This window comes from Miscanthus floridulus, unplaced genomic scaffold (assembly GCF_019320115.1).
Source record: "Miscanthus floridulus cultivar M001 unplaced genomic scaffold, ASM1932011v1 os_1969_1_2, whole genome shotgun sequence".
Taxonomy (NCBI): domain Eukaryota; kingdom Viridiplantae; phylum Streptophyta; class Magnoliopsida; order Poales; family Poaceae; genus Miscanthus; species Miscanthus floridulus.
In genome coordinates this window covers 16,348-26,051 of record NW_027098017.1, presented here as the reverse complement: position 1 = coordinate 26,051, position 9,704 = coordinate 16,348, and the positions used below count along the sequence as shown (strand labels likewise).

General features: G+C 43.7%; 1 pseudogene; it reads left to right on the top strand.

Annotated features, from left to right (window-relative positions):
- Nucleotides 1-7,148: 7,148 nt before the first annotated feature.
- LOC136534474 (GDSL esterase/lipase At1g28600-like) lies at nt 7,149-9,041 on the top strand (annotated as a pseudogene).
- The last annotated feature ends 663 nt before the right edge of the window (nt 9,042-9,704 follow it).

Sequence of the window (9,704 nt, the reverse complement as noted above, 5' to 3'; positions counted from 1 at the left end):
GAGCGCGCCCAGGGTCCGTGCCTCCGACACGGCGCTAGTGGCTAAGCGGGCACCGCCGGTGGCCGTGGCTCCCCTGCGGGGGTGGCTGGTGTAGGTGGTCTACGTGGCTCCACTATTTGCTCCCATTGTTTGCTCGCATGTTGGCTCCTGCCCCCCCCCGGCATAGCAGCGCTTTGGCATGGGCACAACGGCGCACTGGCGTGGGCGAGGCTCCACGGCGGCTGCTTCGGCTAATATGCGGTCTGCTTCATGACTCCCTGGCTCCCATCCCATTCTGTCTCGCAGGGCATCTGCTAGTCGGCCGCTCCGGTGACTCCGTGGCTCCAGTGACTCCATGGCCATATCCGTTGATCTACCCACCAGATCTGGTGCCGGTGCTTATGAGGTCATCGTTGGCAGCTAGGTTTGACCTCGCCCAGGTCAGTTATCACACCATCATCCTCGTTGTCCTTCTCTGCATCTTCACAACACCTGTGCTTCAGTGATTTGGTTTTCTTTGATGTGACTATGGCAGGCTGGCTAGCAACGGCGGCCTTGCGTTCTGCAGTGGAAGGGCCGAGAGTCATGCCATAACGTATGGCCAATTAATATATCTTTTGATCCATTGTTGACGATTTGAGTTGTTATGATCAAATAGATTTATCATTTATGCTTTGGAGTGTATAAAGTGCAATGTATATCCATAGGTTTTTCAAAATATGTTTTCTATGATTTAGCATTACTATTCAATATGTCCACTACCTTTCTGTAGATAAACTGAAGCTTATATTGTCATTCTGTACCCAATTGTTTTTTGCTAATATGAAGTTAGTTATACTGGCATTCATGGATTAGTGGCACATTTGCATTTTGGCAAGGACTTTTAAGAATTAAAACTGCAGTTAGTATATATGACAGTGTCTGCCCTTATTTATCTAACATTGGTTCCACACTGTACTATTTAATTTGTGATGGCATTCCACCTTGTTTTGTATTCTAACATTATTCATAGGTGGCCTTCCAAAGTATGCTCCTTTTTCTGTCGGATTTTACAGGAGCTTTAGATATTCATTGCTTTCAAGCACCAGATTAATTAGAAGCCTTGTTGTATTTGTTTATTTCCTTTTACATGTGCTTTCCAATGTCTGGTGGAATCATGCCAGCAGGGAGTTGCTTACATTTCTTGTCCCTTGCAGATTTTCCTCTTTTTGATCTGAAGCTTTCTTAGGGATCATGGGGCTTCAGGTATTGGTCAGTGACTCAGTGCCTTATTATGTTCTTATTAGGGATCATGGGCTTATAGTTTTGTAGTTAATGCAGGAGCTATTGTTCTTAAATACAATTTCGTTTAGAAAAGTCTTCCTGTAGACTTATCTAAACGAGTCCTGGAAGTGTAGGAAGAGTCTTCCTGTAGACTTATCTAAACGAGTCCTGAAAGCGATCTGCATGCAAACTCTTGGTCAAGTATGTGTTTCCCTATTTCTCTTGGCCAATAGGATGCCAAGGCAGGAATGGATTTTATGGATTCATTTTTAGGGATGTAAATAAAATCATATATAAGTTTGGTTTTGCCTTCCAGTGTGAAATTGAATTTGACATTGGTATCTGAGATTTATGTTGCCTGGTGTTTGAGAAGGTCTAGAATTGAAAGCACAAATAATGTTTCCTGCTGGTCCTTTTTTGGTGTTAATTAAAGTGCAGTCGTCCAGTGATTGTCACAAAAGAAGGAAATGGATACCCAATCTATAAAAGAACTTTCTGAATATATGATGTATAGACTTTTTGAATATATGATAAAATATGTAATTTTTGGCACTGAATCATCGGAGAAGGCACATAAAAGAGTGCACCTTATATTAATATTTGTAAAAACTATACAGATCACTTGGCTTTTTGTTTAAGGATATAGTTTTCAGATTGTTTACTTTTAGTCTTTGCTAGAAATAATGTTCCTTTTCACATAATCCTAAGCTGAGGCAGCCCTGTGGTTGCGCATTGCCCGCTCTGCCTAGCAGCCTAGAGCCAGCGTAAAGTGGTGGCAACTTAGGGTTGCTGCGCCAGCAGCTGGTCTAGGGTTTAGACTGGTTAGACTCTGGAATGCATTGCCTATTATCAACAAATCGATATATATAAGACCTGAAATTTATAAGGACACAGACCAGTTGTCAAGATCATTTGTATTCAGGTAATAAACCATTCAGAAAACATCAATTAGGTTAATATGGTCTTAGGAACTTATAATATACTTTATATTGGAAGTTATAACTAGAGAAAAATGTTTCATTGAGGAGTATATATATTCCAGGAATAACTAATGCCTGCCTAGAAATACTTTGTGCTCCATTATAGTTGTGTTCTATCAATAAATGGTACATCAACTTTCCAATGTTATGTTAGGGAATTCAGAAGTTAGGGACAAACTTTGTATCAGGGATGCTTTGTTTGGCCTACCATAGGGGATGTTTGCTTCACTGAACTATAGAAATCCACTTGCACTCTTAATGATAATGACATTATGTTACTATCCTTCTGATGGCGAACCAGGCAAACATAAAGTAAAAAAAAGGTGCAACAATACCTTTACCAGAGAAACATGCCTACAACATTTTACTATCATCTTTTGACATTGCTCATGCACATATAATGTCTAGGCTAAGTGTGTCCTACTTGTTATTCTTCTACCATTATCTTCGATGGTTTTGACTACTAATTCTGGTTTGGTAAAAAATATCTTCTTTAACATGATCAAAGCTGGAAGCTTGTCTGATCAAAGCTGGAAGCTCTGTTATCAGCCATGAAGTTCAGGAGAATCTCAAGAGAAGCTGCCACTTTCCTTAAGTAACATCATTAACCCTGCGCTCCTGTGACACGTGCTATGTACCGTGACTGTACAATATGCAATGCTGCAGCATGTCAGTTTAGCTACCATCTCCTTGATCTATGACTCATGTGTGTAAAATATATGTAATGTTATCTCAATACATAAATCACTACATGTAACCTCGGTTAGCGAGTTTTGTAAATAACTGACACTTAATGCGAGCTATTTTGCTATTTTGTGTATACTTTTAGCACACTCAATGGTCTATCTATGTTTGCATATTGAGAACAGTGTCTCATGTAACATGTTATGTGACCTATTATATTAATATAATGTGCAATCACCTAACATTGGGCTGAGTCTCTGTATGTGATCATATGCATTCTTTGTCATATTTATCTCACCATTATTCTATGTCAATTAGAATTGCAAAATTATCACGCGTGCGGCGCGCAAATTGCTGTTTAGACATCTCGTAGCTATTTTTGGGAGATACCTCTGGTCAATCTGTTACTTCAATGCTGTAGCACCACTGTTCTTCGTCAATGTTGTTCCACTACACGGATGCAAGCACGGCCAGTGGCCCGCACGCATGGGCGCGCACGGACTAGTGCACAGGTTTAGTTTTGAACTTGTGATGGGAAGACGGGAACAGGTGAGTATGGTTTTCTCTTGCCAGCTTGTTGTTCTATAGTTTTGCGTTGGATTACGGGATATGAAGGCACGCCGTCTAGGCGGCCTCTCAGGGTGTCCACGTATGTTCCACTTAGTCGGTGCGTTAGATAGAAATTCCACGACTCAGATAAAGCGCGTCATAACCAGCCTTCCTCTATGCATTCGGCAGTGGATAGATGAAGCAAGTGGATGCATTCAATAAAGTAGATGAAAAATTGAATGACCATGCATGCAAGGACAATATAACTGTAGGTGTACTTTGCATGCAAAAAGTTATTATGGTAGGAGGATTTACATCACTGTGCTTTCATGTGTCCTTTATATAAAAAAAGAAACTATGACAGGAGAAATTTACATCACATGTGCCTTCTCCTTTTACATTAATGAATTTACTATCAATAGATACTAGGCAGTAAATTTCCATGCATGCACGAGTGCCTCCCTAAACTATCCAGAAATTCACTAAGTAAATTTGAAAGCACTGGCCATCTTCACCAACGCAGGGTGGGTCAAAAGCAGGTGGATACATTTAATGTCTCCCCTCCATGCTACCATCACATAAAAACAAGTCGGGCAGGTGGACACATTTAATGCCTCTCCTCCTTACCATCAGATAAAAACAATTCACCGACCTTGCTGGAACATTTGTACTTACACATGCATCCATGCATCTAAGAGACGGCTTGGATTGCGTGCATGTTGCTCCCGAGGTGGTCGGTGGTTGGGGTTGGTCGCCATTAATACGTCTATCATACTTGCATCTGCACCATGCATGCAGAGGCGCCCATACTTGTGTTATAGTTTTTGCTCTTTCCACCTATAATATAATTCTAGCCAATGTTGTGCTTTGAATCTAAGTGTGTTAGTTGCTTGAGCCCAACTCCATCAAATACTTCTTTTCACTAACATGTTATTGATTTGCTGGCCTAGAATAGGCACCATGTAATGACAACCAACCTCTATGTTCGTTTACAACATTGTAATGAAAAAAATCATGTTACCTTTCCTTCCCATATTTTCCCATTTAATGTACCAAATAGACCAACCTTCCATAGCAACGCGATGAGAAAACATATTAGACATATGAGCCATATTTTTCAAGATTTTTCCTATACCAAGCACATCACCCGCAGCAAGAGATGAAAACGGATCGGATACGGACGGATATCACCGATATTATATTTGTTTTCATATTTCTGTCTGGATTCGGATTCGAATACAGATAGTGTCAACTATGTCGGATAGGATACGATTGGATATCGACATCATAAATATGCGATTTGAGTATTCGGATACGGTATCGGATATTGGATATCCGAACTCGGATACGGACAGATCTCAACCCCTCTAAATGGATTCGGTTTCGAATACGGTCGGAAAATATCCGTACCATTTTCATCCCTACCCGCAGCGAAGCGCGGGTAGTGGTGTCTAGTTTCATGTTATGTGTGGCCTCCTACTGCATGCTAAGCTGGTGTCATACTCGACCAGCTGCCGCTACTGCAATCAGTTCAGTCTCAGCTACTGGGTACATTTAGCAGAAGGCGAAAATATTTTTTTTAGAAAATATAAAATAGTATATCCACCAAGATTTAAAAAAACCTAATGGACAGGCCAGACCTGCAATCTCTCATGTTTTTATAATAACATTATTTATCGAATGATCAATCGTACAGAATATATAAAATAGTATATCCACCAAGATTAAAGAAACCTAATGTGCAATCTCTCATTTTTTTTCTAATAACATTAATTATCCAATGATCAATCATACAGAATATGTGAACCTAATGTAAAGTTACTAACCTGCCCTGAATTTTTTTTTCTGAAAACTGAAGGTGCAGAAACAGTGAAAAATAATCGGACACAGAAGGGTATATGTATATTAACAGTCCAACATTCAGAGTTTCAGATGTTCAAAATTGCAAAAGTTTGATCAATTGTAAATTGTCAAGATTCAGGAAGAAGATAAATTCTACTAATACCTAATTACCTGTATGTGTTGTACTCAGCTTTTGGGGATACATCAGCCATCAGATTTGCTGAACACAGAATGGTATCAATATGTAGCCTTGAATTTCAATGTGATTCGAGAAAGAAAATCCCAAGTTGCCTTTTACTGTATACTGTGTCAGATAAGTACTTGTCCATAAATTCACAATGGCGACATTTCTGACCTATCCGTACTAATAGCTTAGCTGATGTACATGCAGAGATGTGTATTAATAAATTGATATGTATACTGGTAGCCATGGTATAAATAGAGTGACATGTATATATACTACAATTCTTATCACCATCTCTCCCCCCATCAGGCCAGCATGCTGCATGCCTGTATATAGCTTTGTTTGATGATACTGATGCCCCACTACTGAATGATGTATTGTGTACTTGAATGCGTAATTGAACAGCAGGAAATGGCGCAGGCATGGGACTTTTGACACACCGGATGAAGATGCTCAGCTTAGCTAACGTAACTTGTTTCCATGTATCTCATGCAACAAATTAAATGGCCACTTAACGATGTATAATATGTGAAAGTAGACGGGCCAAGGGAAAATGCTGCCAGAGGGTTCGGAAGTCCGGCGTACGCTGATGTACAGACTACAGGAATGCTGCGAATACATGCATGTGAACAACAGGGGGAGTCCCAAATCTTGTAATGCTTGCAGAGGCCCCTCCCCCCGGTCAGTCTCTCCTAAGGAAACGTCCATTTCTTTTGGCGTACAACAGACGCTGTGGCGAGGGAGTGACACTGTCGGGTGTGGTAATTGAGCCGGAGTGACACTCGAGTTCACTGCCGGGGTGAGCTACCAAGCCAACAGTAATGTAATAAGTATCACTGCCGGGTTCAAGAACCAGCTGGCTGTGGTATCTTAAGATTTCACTATCGGGCCATGTTTCAAACTGGCAGTGACACTCACTGATATCACTGTCGATTTATGCATCAACCCGGCAGTGGCACTCAAAATATCATTGTCGGTTCATACGCCAAACTAGCAGTGGTAGCCATTGAGACAACTGTTGGCTGATGCTTTGACCGGACAGTGATACTCTATTATCACGATTGGGTCGCCAAATCGGCAGTGATAGGCCACCCCATCACTGCCAATTAACCTCTGGTGGCATGAATTCCAACAGTGATGGAGGGTTCCAATCCAACAGTTATTAGTAGTCCTAACATAGTGTTAAGTGCAAGCCCAATAATAGATGTGTTTGGCTAATAGCCAAGTTGTAGGAACCAACCTATGCAATAGTAGTATCTTATTTGTCTACAATAAATATTTTTTTGTTACTTTTACCTGTCTCACTTTTTTCTTTCCTAATCCTTCTCACATTCACTTTATTGTACTTGTCACATTCACTTTATTGTATGGGTCCACCGGTGCAATCCTTTCGATATCTAGCTTGTTGCTTGCATAAGAGCTAAGCTCTCTCTCCTCTGCGTTAGCATGTACTTGATTTTAAGGCAATTACTGTACTTGGTCTAACTGACATAACTTGTTTCCGTGTTGCTCATGCAGCGAATTAAATGGCCACTTGAAATTGTATAATACTATGTCAAAGGAGATGGGACCCAGGAACAATATAATGCATCCATGTGAATAACGAGGGAAGTTCTAAATCTCCTTTTTTTTCCCCCTCAGCTCCATGAAAGAGGGTTCTTGATCAAGGTGAAATCATGTTGATGGCGCCATGACAATCTCGCCAAACACGATGCCACTACAAATACTAGAAATAGATCAGCAAGCAATCCCACACCCGCGCTTCCCGTTCTCAATGGCGCCGTCCTCACGTCTTCTTACGGCCGTGCCGCTTCTGCTAATCCTTCTCGGCGGCGCACTAACCCCCGCCTATGCGGACGCCGATGGCGGCAACCGCCGGCGGCACACCCGCTTGTTCGCGTTCGGCAACTCGCTCACTGACACGGGAAACGGGGCCATCTTCCCGGTGACTGCAGGGGGGCCTTCCACCCAGCCTCCGTACGGGGAGACCTACTTTGGTCATCCCAGCGGCCGGGCTTCCAACGGCAGGCTCATCCTCGACTTCCTCGGTATATATGTATATATGTCATCAATATCAAACGTATGTTTCATTCATTCGTCAGTGTTCATCACGTTCAAGCCCATTCACAAAATATATATATATATATGTATATATATATATATATATATATATATATGCAGTGGAGGAGTTGAAGGTGCCAGAGCCGACGCCGTACCTCGCCGGCAGGACGGCCGCCGACTTTGTGAACGGGGCCAACTTCGCGCTGGGTGGTGCAACGGCGCTGGACCAGGCGTTCTTAGCAACCAAGGGGATAAAGCCGTTCGTGCCCATCTCTCTGGCTAATGAGACGAGCTGGTTTCAGAACGTTCTGCAGCTACTCGACGCATCAGACTGCGGTTAAAACTACTCCTAATTAGTATTTGTTTCTTGTGGAAACTAACTAAAGCCCGTAGAGTATAGTTTATCTGATCAATATATCAGTCACAGTCACTTGATCGATCATCGATCTAATTAAGCTAAAACTCGTGTAACAGATCAGCCTAAGATCATGGCAAAGTCGGTCTTCTACGTCGGCGAGATCGGTGTCAATGACTACTTCGTCGCCCTAAGCAACGACTCCGTCGACGTCGCGGTGGGCCTGGTTCCACACATCATCGGCGCCATCCGTTCGGCCCTGACCGTAAGCATCTGAGTCCACTCTGCTCAGTCGTCTCATCAGGTCTCAGCGTGATCCATCCAATGCTCCCGGCCCCAAACTGCTCTCCTCATCTGTTAATAAACCTGCTGAGCAGGCCATGATCGCTGCCGGGGCGAGGACGTTGGTGGTCACGGGGATGCTGCCAAGTGCCAATCGGCTGCGAGCCGCAGCAGCTGGCCCTGTTCCCCAGCGGTCCGGGAGACTACGACCCTACCACCGGCTGCATCACGCGGTTCAACGTGCTCGCCGAGCACCACAACTACAGGCTGAGGATGATGCTCAGGGAGCTCCGGAGCAACTACGGCAGGTCCCTGACCCTCCTCTACGCCGACATCTACCGCCCCGTGCTCAAGGTCATCGCGTCCCCCGCCCCAGGGGCGGATCCAGAGACGAGTCACCAGGGGGGGCTAAATAATCTCTACCACTAAAAATCATGCATCCATATACTAATAATAGTACAATACATGTTGTTTTGGGCTGCTCATTGAAGAGCTGCTCCTTGTATTTTTGGGCGCCACCCCGGGCTGCAGCCCCCCTAGCCCGGGGTGTGAATCCGCCCCTGCCCCGCCCTGTACGGTTTCGGCGACAGGCCGCTGGCCGCGTGCTGCGGGGGCGGCGGCGGCCCCAACAACTTCAACTTCATCGCGTTCTGTGGCACGCCGGCGTCGACGACGTGCACCGACCCGTCCAAGTTCGTCTCCTGGGACGGCATCCACTTCACCGAGGCTGCCAATAGGTTCATCGCTCGTAACATGATCATGGGACTGCTGAGCCGTGCGTCCTACATTGCAACAAATTGGTAATTCTATGTTTGCGAGTCATATGGATGTTTCCTATATATAGTTGAGTGTGAAACTTCTCGTGTAATAAGGGTGATCTGATTCCTGTTTTGTGACGATGGAAGGTATGTGTTGACTTGAAGATGTGTCAAACACACAAAAAAAAACTCAAAAGTGTGCCCTTGACCTTGAGGGTGAGCACCATACTCAATATAAGCAAGAACATAGTAGAGAGTAAGCGTTAACAAATTAAGGCAGGAACATGTAACATGTAGCTCATTGGTTCTATCGGGATAGGGGTCTCGGACCGTTCGAGTTCACAGGGTTCAACCTATCTGCCAAGGCATAAGTCTGACGGTTTGGGCGACTTTATCAAACCATCTAGTATAGAGTAGTATCCATAGGCCACACATAGGACTTAAGACCCAAAGATGGCAAGAGGGTGAACTGGATCTTCTAAAAACCTATCCTAGGGTTTCCCTGATATACAATTGATGAAGCTTTGGTCCCAATCTTCAAGAAGTAGGACCACAATCTTGATAACTAGCTGTAGAACAGCCGGATAACTTGCTGCAAGTTGTGAGAACTATTGCAACCTGATGACACATACAAGGAGAGCCAACCACCATCACTATAAGGTAGCCTAAACCAAGGATTTGCTCAATCACACTCTCAAAGAACTAACCTACACAACCTGTAATCAATGGACCAGGAGCACACATTGGGTGCCGATGATGCGAACTGC